The sequence below is a fragment of the Pempheris klunzingeri genome, chromosome 1 (genome assembly GCF_042242105.1).
Source record: "Pempheris klunzingeri isolate RE-2024b chromosome 1, fPemKlu1.hap1, whole genome shotgun sequence".
Classification (NCBI taxonomy): domain Eukaryota; kingdom Metazoa; phylum Chordata; class Actinopteri; order Acropomatiformes; family Pempheridae; genus Pempheris; species Pempheris klunzingeri.
Window position 1 is genome coordinate 28,585,822 of NC_092012.1, and position 15,188 is coordinate 28,601,009.

The window sequence follows — 15,188 nt, forward strand, 5'->3', positions numbered from 1 at the left end:
CTCTCTCTCACACACACACACACAGACTTAATGACAACTTGTTATAATGCTAATATCTACACCATAGGCACGAGCAGGTTGGGATGCGCTGTCCTCAGGTGCCTTTGGTTACTATGTTCCAGTGGTAACAGTGTGCTAGACTTCACCCTGGATACCCTCCACTCCCCCCAGACCATCCTCTCCTCATCACTTTATGGCTGCTGAGATAACAGAGCCCGGCAGCTCATTAACAGCACTAAAACAGGGGCTCCATTATCAGCCAGGGAGAAGTCCCTTGAGAGAACATTACTCTATGGTACTCTTCAGGGGGATTGGAATTATACTGTGGTACTATTAAGTCACAGAAAATATCAAATCAGTGCCAAAAGGCTGCGATAAACTCACAATTTTGTACTACAGAAAAACCAAACCAACTATTAATGGTAATTTAGTTCGATAGGCTCCAGCTGCTTTTAATTAATTACCTAGGGAGGGATAAGAGCCCACAGGGGGTCGTTGCTATAGCATCATTTCCTCCCAAGACAATTGAGGCGATGGGGGGTCGCTACCTGAACTTGACTCATAGTCATTAGGGATATCAGCGTAACACCGAAGTATCTGAACACATCTGAATGAAAACACAAACAATCTGACACTGGATCTGGACAATGTCAACTTGAGAGACACTCGTCACATCCCTGACATTACTCTGCACCACAGCTGGGTGCACAGGAAAGAAACATGTGGGTTGTTCTGGAGCCTGCTGGGCTGGAGTTTGGTGTTTTTGGACTCCAATTATTGACATTATCGTTTAATCTGCAAATAATTTCCTCCATGAATCAATCAGTTATTTGATATACTTGATGATATATTTAAAATGATTTGTTTTTTACTGAACAACAGTTCAAAACCTAACGATCTACTGAAACAGGCTTACAACCAAGAAGTATGAAAAGGCATTATTTCCTCAAACACATTTAAACTAATCATAGTTTAGGAACATTAATGGTTAAAACACCAAAATAATTATAATAATAATGATTCTCCGAGTTTCTAAACATTTACAGGATTAAATATGTGGTTGTATAATTAAATAGAGCAGTGAGCCAGTACTAACACAGAGAGCTTTAAGTCACCTCTGTGACGTACAACACCACAAACTTTGATGAATCAACAGCAGCACAGGTGGGATAAAGTGGCACCTCCACGGCAGTGGGCTATTGTGGAATTAAACAGGGTCACCACGGACTCACAGCAGACACGCTTCAGCCCTGCGTGGGTGTTACCTGGGTGACAGGGGTGACCGTCGGAGAGCTCCAGCGCAGCGGCCGGGCGGGGTCCCGGTGCGCGGACGGGGTCCCTGTGCCTGCCGGGCTCCGATGACTCAATCCTCCGCTGCTGACCCTCCTGCTGCGGTGCTACCAGCTCCAGCCTGCAGCAGCGGCACACGTAAATCCAAGCGGACCGGAGGGGAAGCGCTGGCGGCTGTCTGTTGACACACGGATGGTTTGTTTGGTGCGCAGCGGCAGCTGATGCGGCTCACCGTCCCTCCCTCTCCCCCCGTGAGTCTGTGTCTGTGACGCTGAGCCGCGCCGGAGCGGACAGGAGCCCGACGGGACAACACACACATACACACACTCACAAAGACAAACACGCCCAGCCGGCAACCACGCTCCAACCGGACCCGCCTCCTACCGTAATACACCCAAGATCCAGCCGGTTCAATCAGAATCAGCTCAGCGCAGGTCCACCATAGTTCCAGCCTCCTCATCAGCATTTGTCTGCCCTGTAGATGAAGATCCAGCCTCCGATGAGCCACTGATCTCACTGAGACATTCTCTGCTTTCTGGAATGGCTCTGATCCCAAGTGGAACACAGAAAACGTCTCACTGTCCTCAGTGAACATCCTCCTGAACATTCAGTTTAAAGGCGTTTTATTAGTAAGCAGCAAAATTCACAGTCCCAGTCCCAATAGCAACATTTCCAATAGCAAAGTGTCTTGTGCTGACAGAGACGAGGAGAGTCAGAGGTGGAAGATGATATCATGTCAGTTTTCCTTTGTAAAACCCTGCTGTGCTGATTGAGAGGCAATAATAATAATAATATTGCTAATAACAATAATGATAGAGCTTCTCTCTTCATTTACATTTGCAGGGTTTTACAAACACCAAGGTCAAAAACTGAGTTTGTTATGGGTGTTCTGGAAATACTTACAGAGGCTGAAATGATCATGAAACATCTGAAAATAAATGTATTGCTCTGCTTGTCTGCTCTCTCTCTCTCTCTCTCTCTCTCTTTCTCTCCCTCTCTCTACTTTCCCTTTGTGTCCTCTGTGCTTTCCATAACCTGCTCCCTCTCTCTCATATCATCTCTTCTCTCTGTCTTTAACATTACATTCTTTCTCTCTCCCACCCCCTGCATTCGCTGCCTGTCCCTTTCTCTGTGACGCCTCACTCGTCTCTCCTGCCAAAGTGTGTGAAAAATGTATTTTGTCTTTGTATTTGAGTTTGCATCGTTTTTCGTGCGACTTATAGAAATGTTTCTCAAACAGCACATGAATCTAAGCTAAATGTGTTTGTGCTGTTGTTAAATTGAGCCTAATGGTTCCACTGTAATTACCAAAGAACATGTACTGCAGATCTCTGTGGTAACTAGGCTACATACTTCCAAAGTCCAACCCACAGCCAACACGGACCCTGACATAAAGCCCCCCCCCCCACCACAACCTCTGAGCCTGGTTCTATTCCAGGTTTCTTCCTATTAAAGGGGAGTTTTTGCTCTTCTTCTCTAACCTCCTTCACTTTCTGTCTTTCTTTTCTCAGTCTCTCCATCTTTTCCTGTATCTCTTCCCTTTTCATTTTCATCTGTCTCGGGGATGAAAATAAACACATTGTCAACTGATATTTAGACCTGTATGTAAATGTTACCATTATCATGATGGACAGCCACTGTTTAACATAAGGTGACTGCACAGAAGCTGCTTGTCAGATGAATGACATCTAACTACAAGCAGTCCACCAGTAAAATTCTCTAGTGTGACAGACATCACATTGATTCAGCATACATAATCAGAGAACCATTGTGTTCAGTAGTGTTTGTAGGAACGACAAGACCATCCACCACTCATACACACGACACACACAGATACACACACAACAATGGTGATCAGACGAGCAAGTGATCTTGATGAGAAATGAGCATTCTTTCCTCGGTGTCTGGACCTCGATGACCTCAATGGTGTGTATGGCCATGATGATAGTATGTCTTCAAGCTTTCAGTACCACCTATTTGATTAGGGTGTGCAAATAAATTGTGCTGTACCTTGGAGTCACAACTGCAGACGTAACCGACACTGATGATCGGTTCGGTGTGTGTGTATGTGGAGAGAGGTGGGGGTGAGGATAGTGCATGGATGTTGCATGCTAATCATTACCATAACAATTATATTATATATATTATATATCAGCAATTGAATGCCAGATTCTGATGTTTAAATTTAAGTACCACAGAACATATATCACTTAAATGTTTGAAAATCATCTCTCTGAATCTTCACTTAATTCTCAATACGACAGTACAGTGGTGCAGTGGTTAGCAATGTTGCCTCATAGCAAGAAGGTGTCAGGTTTAGAGTGTGCGTAGGTTCTCTCCAGGTACTCACCTACAGTCCAAAGACATGCAGTTTAGGTTACTTGCTGATTCTAAATTACTTGTAGGTGTGAGAGTGTGAATGGTCGTATGTCTCTATGTGCCATTCAATCAGCCAATAAGCACTTAATTTGAAACACACTGATGCCTAAAGTTTGTTAAAATAATAATGGCTATTTCTAAAGGAATAATTCATTTTGGGGAATTTGCATGTTTACTTTTTAAGATGCCACTCTCTCAACAGGAAACAGTTTGTTACCACAAAGATCAAAGTTTTATGCTGGCCCCAGTCAACCAAGGCATGCCTCAAGGCTCTGCCCACATATGCCTCCTTATAGCCATTTTCATGCTCCCCCTTGGTCAGATAATCCGCCACCACAGCTAAGCTTCCACTACTATGCTGATGATACCCAGCTGTATCTCAGGATTAACCCATCAAACCTTGTAAACTGCCTGCGCAAAACAAAAAACCTAGATGTTGTATAATCTACTCAAGCCAAATAGCACCAAAACTGAACTCATGGTTGTGGCTTCCAAGGCACTGCTCCAGAAGTTTGGAGAGCTTTTCTTCAATGTGGACAGCTGCTCCATCTGCCAATCTCCTCAGTGCTACAACCTCGATGTCATTATGGTCTCCACCATCTCACTGTAGTCACACCTCAAAATCCATGACCAAGTCTGCCACGCAAAAAGCATCTCCAGACTCCGGCCATCACTATCAGACACTGTGACAGATACCTTCTTCCATGTCTTTATCATCTCCCGTCTGGAAATTTAGATGTGCTATTATGTCCACTCTGCATTTTACAAATCCACTCACCAGTCCACTACCAACAATCTTCATTTTACTGCCCTGAGACCTCAAATGAAAGCCTGGTTTTTCATTTCAGAATATGTCCACTTTAATTTTGACTGTCTAAGTATGAATATTAGGGGAAATTGTGCATTTATTTACTTATTCATTATTCGTTCTATACAATACATGCTTAAAGCATGTCTGCAGAAATAATAGAGGTGGTATGATGGTGAGGATAGAATACAACTCATGTCATATCAACTATTGTGAACAAACCAACAGGCGAGCAGGTTATTATTGGAGTTCCATTAGCCTACAAGAGAAGGTCAGAGAAGCTCACACATCAATCGTGTGCGGCGACAATAGAGTTTCACTAATAGACGGTTTGAACGGGGTCAACTGTGAGGCTCAGTGGGAGCTGTACCAGTTAGTATCAGAGTGATAGATGAACTGCTGCTCTCTTGTTTGCTGTGTTCACTGAGAAATGCTGATTCGGGAGCTTTCAGGTGTCGCATCAGTGCTTTACCTTGGATATGTTGGTTATGAGCACCAACACCATCAGTCACCCTGACAGCCAATCAATTAGCCAGCCAATCAGGTGAGAGTTTGGGTGAAAAATGCTGGCAAGTGACACGATGCTTGGTGGTGCTGAAAGCATACGTACCTGCTGTGCACATCTCAGGTCTGTCACTATTAAGGATTCATCACAACAACAACAACAGGCCTATTACAGAAGATTACAGAAGATTTTAACTGATATGTTGATCGAAGGCAGACCAACAGGAGGTGGACAAAATAGCGTGAATGTCTCCTGAAAAAGGATTTTTCAGACGGTTTAACTTGACAGTTTTACAGTTTTGTTGACTGATGCTCCTGTAGTTCAGCCACAGACCTCGGGCCTCTGTGGAGTTGTGGTAGTTGTCTCTTTGAAAACTCATACATCATTTTCTTGTTCCAGACAAGCCCCTTTATAGCTGACAGATGCTGCTAACTGGCATGCGACTGAGCATAATGTTGTAGCAGTGCTTGTCAGTGTGATGAAGTTAGAGTTTGAGATGGAGCCATTCTGCTTGAGGTGTTGACATTACTTTCTCTCCCTCCTGTATCTGATATCGTATATTTACTTAACTGATATTTTTGGTGTCCAACTAAAAAAACGCAATTACTCTACACTGTGGAACATTACAAATTCAATATGGTTTCTAAACCAGGGCGGCTAACATCAAAAGATAATTGAATAAAAGGTTAAATTACTATGCAATGAAAAGGATTAAGAAGTAAAATAACTCATGTTAGAGAGTCCCATCTAATGTGACACTAAAGGTTACCAAAGCAAATTTACTGTACATACATTTAGACCCAGCAATGTCTTTGCTGTATGTTGCAGACAGTTTTATTTATTCCATGATCATTTTTGCATGATCATTCTGTCACTGTGCAACTTCCTGCTATCACAAAGCTTCTCAAACCTATCAAAATAGAGCAAATTGAAATTGTGGCTAGAAAGCCAGCTGCACCTTTTAGCTCTTTTTAGTTCTACCACAAGGATGTTTTTCAGAAGAAAAATGACTGATTTTATAGCTTTTCTGACCTTAATGGCAACATGCTGTGACACTGCTGAAATGGAGGAATTCTGACTCATCTTTGAATGTATATAATTATGGAATAATTTATATCTGACTCATATTTGGTATCAACCATAAACAACACAATCAACAGAAACGGCCTTGCACTGCTGTTTTCTGTCTTTTCTTTTTAACTGTCCTATGTAAAACTTCTTTTAAGGACAAGTGTTGGTCAATGTAATCATTCGTTCTGACCTTGAAGCAACCCATAAAACCTCCACAATGAAAGTGCAAATTTAAGTTCTTTATTTGTCATATGCACAACAGCTGCAGTGAGGCAGCCATTAGCAATGAAATTCTTCAATCTCAGACTCAAAATGACAGGCGGTCAGCAGCCAGATGATAAACAAACATTTGATTAATATTTTAATATAACATAATACTGTGGTAATATAGTTTTTTTTGTGACAGGAGTACAGTTTACCTCAGGTCATATTTGGGTCTCTTTCAGAGAAATAGTTAACTCTCTGTCTGACTGGTTGGCTCACTGTAGCCGTCCAGATAAGGTTGGGGCTCCGTCTCCTGGAGATCAAGGTCTCCTGATATGCTGCACTTTGTCTCAGTCTCCTCAGTGATAGAATGTCTCCTCTCAAGAATGTGCTCATTGTAACCTGAGGGGACATACAATGTGACTTAGGGTATCGTGGGTAAGCATAGCCTCGTGTTTTAGAAAACAACATACAATGGTCTCTTCACACATGTATTGCTGAGTGAAGTAAGACAATATTTGAGCCTGTGGTAAATCACATCTTCTTAGCAAAGAGTTAAAAGACTATACCCAGAAAGTAACCTTCAGAATGGATGGTGGTAGGACAAGCTGTTCATTTAAACCGTTATCTCTGATTCTCCTCACTCGAGTTTCATTAAATGCTTTGGATGAAAGACATCACATCTCCTGTTTTAGTTTACTGTTCCCACAGATTTCCATTACATGCAGTATTGATGAAAATAGTAATAAATGTATAGTATATTTATATATGGAGATGTGAATAAAAGTAAAGTGTATACGTGTGGCAGTAAAGTGTGCTAGTAGCGACTCAGATCCTCTCTGAGGTGGTCCCCGAGGTACCTGAAGCTGCTGACTCTCTCTGCCCCAGTCCCATTGATGGAGATGAGGCCGTGTCCTTTCATCTTCCAATAGTCCACAATCAGTTTCTTTGTTTTGGCAACATAGACATGGAGGTAGTTGTCCTGGTATGAGGATATCAGAGCTGTGACTTTCTCTCCGTAGACGGACTCATCGTCTCTGGTGATCAGACAGACAGTTATGTCATTAGCAAACATAACGATGGTGTTGAACTGGCGGTGGCTACACAGTCATGCATGAACAGCAAGTAGAGAAGAGGGGTGAGCACGCAGCCCTGAGGGACGCCAGTGTTGAAGGTCAGGGTGGAAGATGTGATGTATTTACTGTGAGATGTGCATCCATTTTGCCCTGTATGCCCAGATAATAGGGATAGTTGCACTAGTTAGCCCAACATTTTAAATTCAAATTCATTTAAATTCAATTCCAGAGTTGTGACTTAACCGATAATCATTAGGGAAGCAAGCAAGACACAGACAGGCCTAGAGATGCATCGCTAAGCTGGGTTAGTAAAAACAGACAGACTAATGAGAGATGCACTGCAAGCTTGCTCATCAGTTTATCGTTACTGTTATTTACTGACATAAAACCTAAAGAGAAGAGAACATGAGTTTACCTGACAGCTGTTCCAACAATTCACTGTCATGGTTTATTTTTCTCTTGTAGTGACCAGAAGGATCGTTCCACTTCATCCTCTCATCCAAGTTCCAAAGATTTACACCTGGGGGAAGCGGGGCTCTTCCATAATTTGTGGAACCCTACACAACTTGCATTACAGTCAAGATGGCGGAGAAGTTAACAGAAATAAAGATCTTTTCATCTCATATCTCGTATGCTAATTGTTGTGAGTCCAGTGAGTCAGAGAGGGAGAAAGTGGCAAAAGTTTCAAGTTTTGACTAATCTCTCAAAGCATTTTCTTTTCTTTTTTTTTTTTAGTTTAATTTGACGTTAAATAAATTTCACAACATTGAAAGACAAACTGATCAGGTATGTCTTGGTGTATTATTCCTGAGACAAAGGAATAATACAAGGAATTTCTGCGCTGAATGTTTAACAAGTTGTCATTAGACCCCAGCAGAGTCCTCACATCTGTATGTGATAATCCGATGTCTCACCTGTTGACTGTGCTGAAAAACACACCTTTTTCCTTCCGCTCACTTAACGTGATTGGTTGCTCCTGAGTTGATTCAACTTATCTGCTGTCAAAGAGTCGATTCACTGCTCACTTTTTTGGGGCTTTGGGAAAATATCAAGTCAATCCAAGATGAAGGCTAAAGTCCAAGTGAAGCAACAAGTAATTTGTCAAAATCAAGATGTGCAAAACAACATGCAGGTTTTCAAAAGTCCCGGCCAAAATGGAGGGGTGCTGTATTACAAGAGTTACGGTTGGATTAATAACAAACCATCATCTCTACAGTATATACAGGTTTGCATGTGTCCCCAGGTCTCTGTTGAGCTGTATAGTGATGACACAGTGGAAACTTCACACACAAACACACACACACACACACACACAATAAGACAGACATACAGGCTTGGCATCAGGACTCCTTGGCACCAAAGATGTAGGAGATGAAGCGCAACAGAGCAGCCGAGTACATAGAGGAAACAGACAAAACAACCCCTCAAACACCAATCCCCACCACCCAGCCCCACCCTCCTCTTTCACACACTCACAGTTTCAAGCAAGAATCTACTACCAAGGAACAAATGCAGATGTGAAAACATGGTATCAGCTAATTCTAACCTGACCATCCCTCAGAGTTTATGGCATAAGAGAGGAAGAGAAGGAGCGGGTACAGTGGGGAGTGGAAAGAGCAAGTCATGTGTGTGTGTGTGTTTGTGTGTGTGTAAGTTCTTGTGTGTGCATTTGTTTGAGTGTGCATAGTGTGTGTTGTTAAGGCTTGTCAGTGCGAGTCCTCATATCTGTGTTTTGTCCCATGCGCTTCACTGTGTCAGTGCTATCACACCCTTATCAGCTCAGTGGCACCAAACCTCTCTGTCTTGTACACACACACACACACACACACACACACAAACGGTGAACAGACTGCAGGGGTAAATTGCATACACTCTCTTATTTATTACATGACATACGTTTCTTCTATGCTATTAAACGTCTGTTTTGTGTATGTGACTACCAGTGTATCAAGTGTGTGTGTGCGTGTGTGTGTGGGTGTGTTCGTGTAGCTCTTCTAGAATGTTCATAAATGGGTGTAATGGGCTCCATATGGTGAAGTCGGAGAGCTGGAGCAGAGAGTGTCTGGGAGAAATATCACCCCTGTCTCCACCTTTCACACACCGCTGAGTTAACACACATACGTGCACACACACACACACACACACACACTACAACTTCCTGTGGGCATAAAGATGCTGTTTCCCCAGACGGTGTTTGCATGTTAGTGCAGCGTGTTGTCAAATGGAAATGATTAGAAGGAGACACAAAATTATCACTCATGTGATGAAGCGGGGAGATAAAAGGGGGGAGAGGTAGAAGAAAAGCAAAATATTAAAGAGGTGAAGAGTGGGGGTTGTAGTTAGCATAGTTACCATAGCTGGTCATGTTGTACAAAGAAAAATGCCATTTTGGGGGGTAGTACTGAATTTAATTGTCCAACTTGTGCTGCGTAAATGTATGCTGAGGTGTGTGAGCTTATTCTTAGAGAGCTGATGCCTTCCCTTTGGATCCCTTTGGATCTCTTTGGAGGTGGCACGTCCCACCGGTAGGAGACCCCAGGGCAGACCCAGAACTCGCTGGAGGGATTACATATCTTATCTGGCCAGGGAACGCCCTGGGGTTGCCCAGGAGGAGTTGAAAACCACTCTTTGGTAGAAGGACGTCTGTAGTGCGGATGGATGGATGGATGGTGATAATAATATTACTAAAAGTAATACTAATATTACTGTAGCACGTTGACCCCAACACTGCATGGCAAGAAAAATTAACAAAATAAAAAGTCAACAAAATAAAGGTTAACTGTAGATGTGCACTAAACCTGCTACACGCCCATCCCTACCTGCACACCCTTACATCCACCTTACTCCACATACTGTGGGACACAATTCTTCCTGCACTGGACCTGAATTGTGAGTTGTGAATAGTCCAAACATATCATCAACATATTTCCAAAAGAAATATTTTCATTATGGGATGGATTTGCATTAGGATGAAAACGAACCTGATGAGACTCATTTTTGGCAGGGCAAACTTGAAAATATATCATTATTCAATCGGATACTTTTGCTGTAGAGTCACTGTGTGAACTGTTAGAGTGACAGTCCCACTGAGCACAGAGCTTACAGAGAGCATGAAAAGAACTTTACTGAGTCTGAATTCTTGCTTCATGGTGTCTTCACTCAACAATCTCATACAGCATTATTGTCTCAATGCATGATCTCTTATAACCTGTGGTAACATTTTTGGGGAAGGGCACTTAAGGGTAGCATAATGCACAAAAGATTGTCTTGTTAGACACAAGGCTGACTGTTGGTAAAGAGATGGGATGTGAACAATGGTCTCTGCTCAGATACACACATCCTGACCTCCTCCACACTGTAGGAAGTGGTGGGGCAACAACATCAAGCTGCTTTTGCCTTTGCTTCAAAACGACAGCAATCACTATTCACACCACCACAAGAGGCTGCTCATCACAAAACTTAAATATAAGAGGTTTTAAAGAAAATGACCAATAATTTCTGTAGTGACGACAGGCTTTGTCATTTCACAATCATTTCACCTACACAGTTTTACAAAACGGCATATTTTTCCATCTGGTAGTTAGCCATATAGATTTTTGGTTTTGTCTGCAGTAATTTCTGCTGCCACACCAATACAACAGCGCTGAGTCCAAGTCCAAAAGTCAAGTTTATCTAACTGGATTTGTGAGATTTGTGGGACACCAAAACTGACGACAAAAATGTGTAAATTGAGCATCCGGGCGACTGATTTTGCTGCCTTTTATTTCCTTCCTTACACTTCAGGCTCCATAAACTTTACAGAGGGCTTTTCCACCCTGACAGGAATATATTCCTGTAATGAATGCCTTTCAAGGAATCGGTGGAAGTTATTTCCAGTTTCACATACTGAATAGTGTTTGTGGCTGTCTGTATCATCTTGGAATGGAACTTGCTAAATGGTTCACAGCACCAAGTGTAATCCATGTCATACTGTCACTTTAATTTCTTTAGAGTCCACAGTGGAAAGCAGGTGATGGGTCAGATTATAATAGATACACTGTGTCTATACTTCAGGATTCAAAGCAGGTCACCCTCAGTTGAAGCAGATGGGACAGAAGCCTGAAGATAAATCTACTCTCAAATGTTACATCTTAATCTGTAGTTTCTCTCTCTGGGAAAACAAATGGAACAAACGTTGTACTGTTCTCTCTATGTGTTTGTGCTGCCTCAGCGTAACATAGAATTAACAGCCAGCCAAACTCTTTTGAGCCAGGAAGCGAGCAGCCTTTGCTCCTTTAATAATGTCCTTCTGGCATTCAAAAAGAGTGAAAAGCCATTGCCTTCTGGTGGATCATCAGACTTCCTGTTGCCGGAGGAAAAGCCGGCGAAAACTAACACCCTTTGTTTATATCCACACTTCCTGTCGATTTCAAAATAAAACTCACACAACAACAACTAACACTGAACAATGTGAGTCTAAACTGGGGGCAGAACAAACGTACAAAACTGAAGTAATAAAAACCATTAAAGTAGACCGGAGGGTGATGTGTACTTAAAATGAGGCATCTCATTAGCAAGGTTATTTCCCAGTTACATTTATTTATTTAAACTTCTGTGCTCTCAAACTAATTGTGTTTCAATGATAAGTAGCGCCAGTGGCAGCTGTGGCTCAGAGATAGAGTGGGTCATCCATCAAGCAGAAGGTTGCTGGTTCGATCCCCGGCTCCCATGAGTCAGCATGTCGAAGTGTCCTTGGGCAAGACACTGAACCCCAACTTGCCCCTGAAGCAGCTTCAGTGTGTGAATGTGTGTGAAAGAACAGTCTCCTCCTGGCTGAATCAGGATGTCGAAATAACTGGAAAGGCACTATCCAAATACAGACCATTTACTGAATTGTCAGAAAGACATGACTGGATATTTCAGAAGTGCAGGTCGCCTTGCTTTAGCTGCCCTGTGCCAAACCGTGATGACGTACATTTCCACTACAGCCTCACAGCAGAGGAGCTGTGCTCCTGCTAGAGTAGACTAAAGCTTTAATATCCCTGAGAGGCAGTCAGCAGTAATACAGATTAAACACAACAAAAAAGATTAATAGAAACAACGATCAAACAAAACAAACATTTGTTAAGTCGCAGGATCTTCCTGTGGTTTGGAGCTCAGCTGCTTGGTGCAACTAACCTCCCAACAAAGGAAATACCCTACAGATCACTATCTTTCTCTGCAGCTCTACAGAGTATTCTATCGTCTTTCAGCTCATTGTATTGGCTTTACTGCCAACAACTTTACTCTTTTGGTTCAGTTTCACAGCTACAGTACGAGAGCTGATGAGCAGCAACGTTTTCAGCAGTTCACATAAGCCTACTGTACTGCACCTACTCAGCAGCAAACAGCAGACAGACACAGTTAGAGACTAGATGGTGAACATGGTGAATAGTGGGCTTACATTCGCCAGGTGGACCCAAACCCCTGTTGCTCCATTTCTGCTCGACGTGTAAACAATATTCTGTTACCACTTATCATTGCATGAACTGTGAAGGGTCATGATGAACCATAACTATCTTTTAAAAGCTGAAATTAAAATTGTGCACTGTTGTACAGCCACTGCTATAACAATTAGCCAAAAATAGAGAAATGCTGTACATGCGTCCCTATTGGTCCAAGATCTTATCTGCTGCTTGATTCTTAAAGCTGTTTCATCCCTCATCCAAGTTCTTTACAGTGGAGAGTCCCAGGGACTACTCTCCAACACCACCATCTTTCACCAACATGCAGGGAAGCATTCATACACAAACACATCAGCTCACACATCAGAGCACCAGCCAACAACAAGAGAGGGGTATAAAATGTAAACTGCACATTCTTTCAGTTTCACTTGCCATCTCCACATTGCTTCATTGAGGGCAATATTGCATAGCATGGGCTTTTGTAAATGGAAAGCAGAGAGATATAGATTTTAGGAGCACTGTTGGATATCAATCCCATTTATATCAGCAGCCATGCCAATTCAGTTCACCAACAGATGAATTGTGTGTGCAATATTTGTTTGTATATTCAATTTTTCTTTCCACACAACCACTGGTCTGCCACCTCCTCCCTCTCTACTGCCTCCATTATGCTTCCTATGCTTCCTCACATTCTTTACAGCCACACTAAAAGGCCGGTTGCTCAGGCAGCCTTCAGTGACAGACTATGGGTGCAATGCTAAAAGGTTTGGTGCTCTGTTGACTTGAATAAATGCTTCTTAAAAGGTTAAAATATGGTCTCAATACTGTGATCGGGGCTCATAGGGGGTTCAGGCTCGCAGGCAAAGGATTTACTGCATCTTTTTTGTCTTTATCATTCCTCACCATCGAAAGGTTGCCTGCTCCAGCACAGTGGGAACAGTTATGTCAAGCATTCAGGTGAGGTAAAAGTTTATTTTCAGCATAGAAACTTTCAGGTGACTAGCAGTTGGAGCACTTAAATGGGTATGAAACTGTTTTGACTGAGTTATTAATGCAAAAGATGAGAAAGTCTGTCAGAAAACAGAAGACATCTGATTTTTTTTTATTCTATGCATTCTTTTTTCTTATCAAAACCAAGTGCCTACATTACCCACAATGCAACTCATACACTGGCAGTTTGGTGGGAATTCAGGTGTGTTATGCTACTAGTGAATGAGGAGGTGAGCAGCAGGCCAGACGCTTTAACACCTGGGAGCACTCAGATGTGTGAAGTTGGTGGAGTTTCCCTTTAAATCAACTCACTTTGATGCTCAGGGTCAATTTGGAATAAAATCTGCAACTATAGTAGTGTGGATTTGTTCCATACAGCACAAAAACATTTTCAATTGGTCTGATCACGTCTTTGACCAGCTCCTTCTTCTCCCTAGCAACAGGCTCATTGGTATAGTAGCATTTACAGCTGTCTGCTATGTCAAACTGTCAGAAAAAACATATATTTTTCTTTTAATGGACGTATTGGTGCATTATTCATGTGTTTTTATTCTATTTTCATCCTTCTAAAAAAAAGTCATTTAATCCAGTATTCAGTAACTTCTCATGAAATATGATAAGAGTTGCAATTTGAATGTCTAGGAGACTTTTGACCTTATTTAGAGGTTGAACAGGTCACCCATAATTCCCAGTAGTGACGGTTCAAACCCTGACTCCTTCTGTCTATAAGTAAAAATGACTGAACTGACACTGATCCCAGGCCAGTGCCGTTCAATTGTGACTGTAAGGCAAAATTGCACAGCTCTTTGTCTGTTAAGGTAGAACAGCGCTATATAAATGCATGTCCGTGTTCCATCTTCAGCCTCTTCACAAATGAAGCAACGCCTCTGAGCTGGTTCCAGCAGCCAACTAGACTCCACTGCTACACTCCACTGTCAGACTTAACAACATACATAACTGCAACATAACTCCAACGCACTCTTTTGATCATGGTGGTGTGTGACGGCCACATCACACAGCAACACAGCCGATTTAAATATCAACAACCTTCGTGCACCCCTTGGTTTTCTTCATAGTATAAAGAAAACCAAAGTGCCTGCTGCATCCCACACACAGTGTACTGAAGTCATTAGTGCTATGTTCACCTGATACACACTGTTACCTAAAACCATTGCTGTCACTTGCTGCAACTGCTGCTGCTGCTTCTCGTCACAGCTAAATTCACAGAACATTACACTAGCTCCACCCCCACCCCAGCATCCACCTGTTCTATTAGGGGGAAACTAATTATTGTCACTCCCCAGTCCCTGCTTTAATGAGCCTGAGGGTTCCTTGTAAGGAGCGAGTCTACACACCACACAACAACACTGTATACATTTTACATTTATCTTATAATCCACATGAGTTCAGGAGCTGATGAAGATATCAATATTCTGATTGAC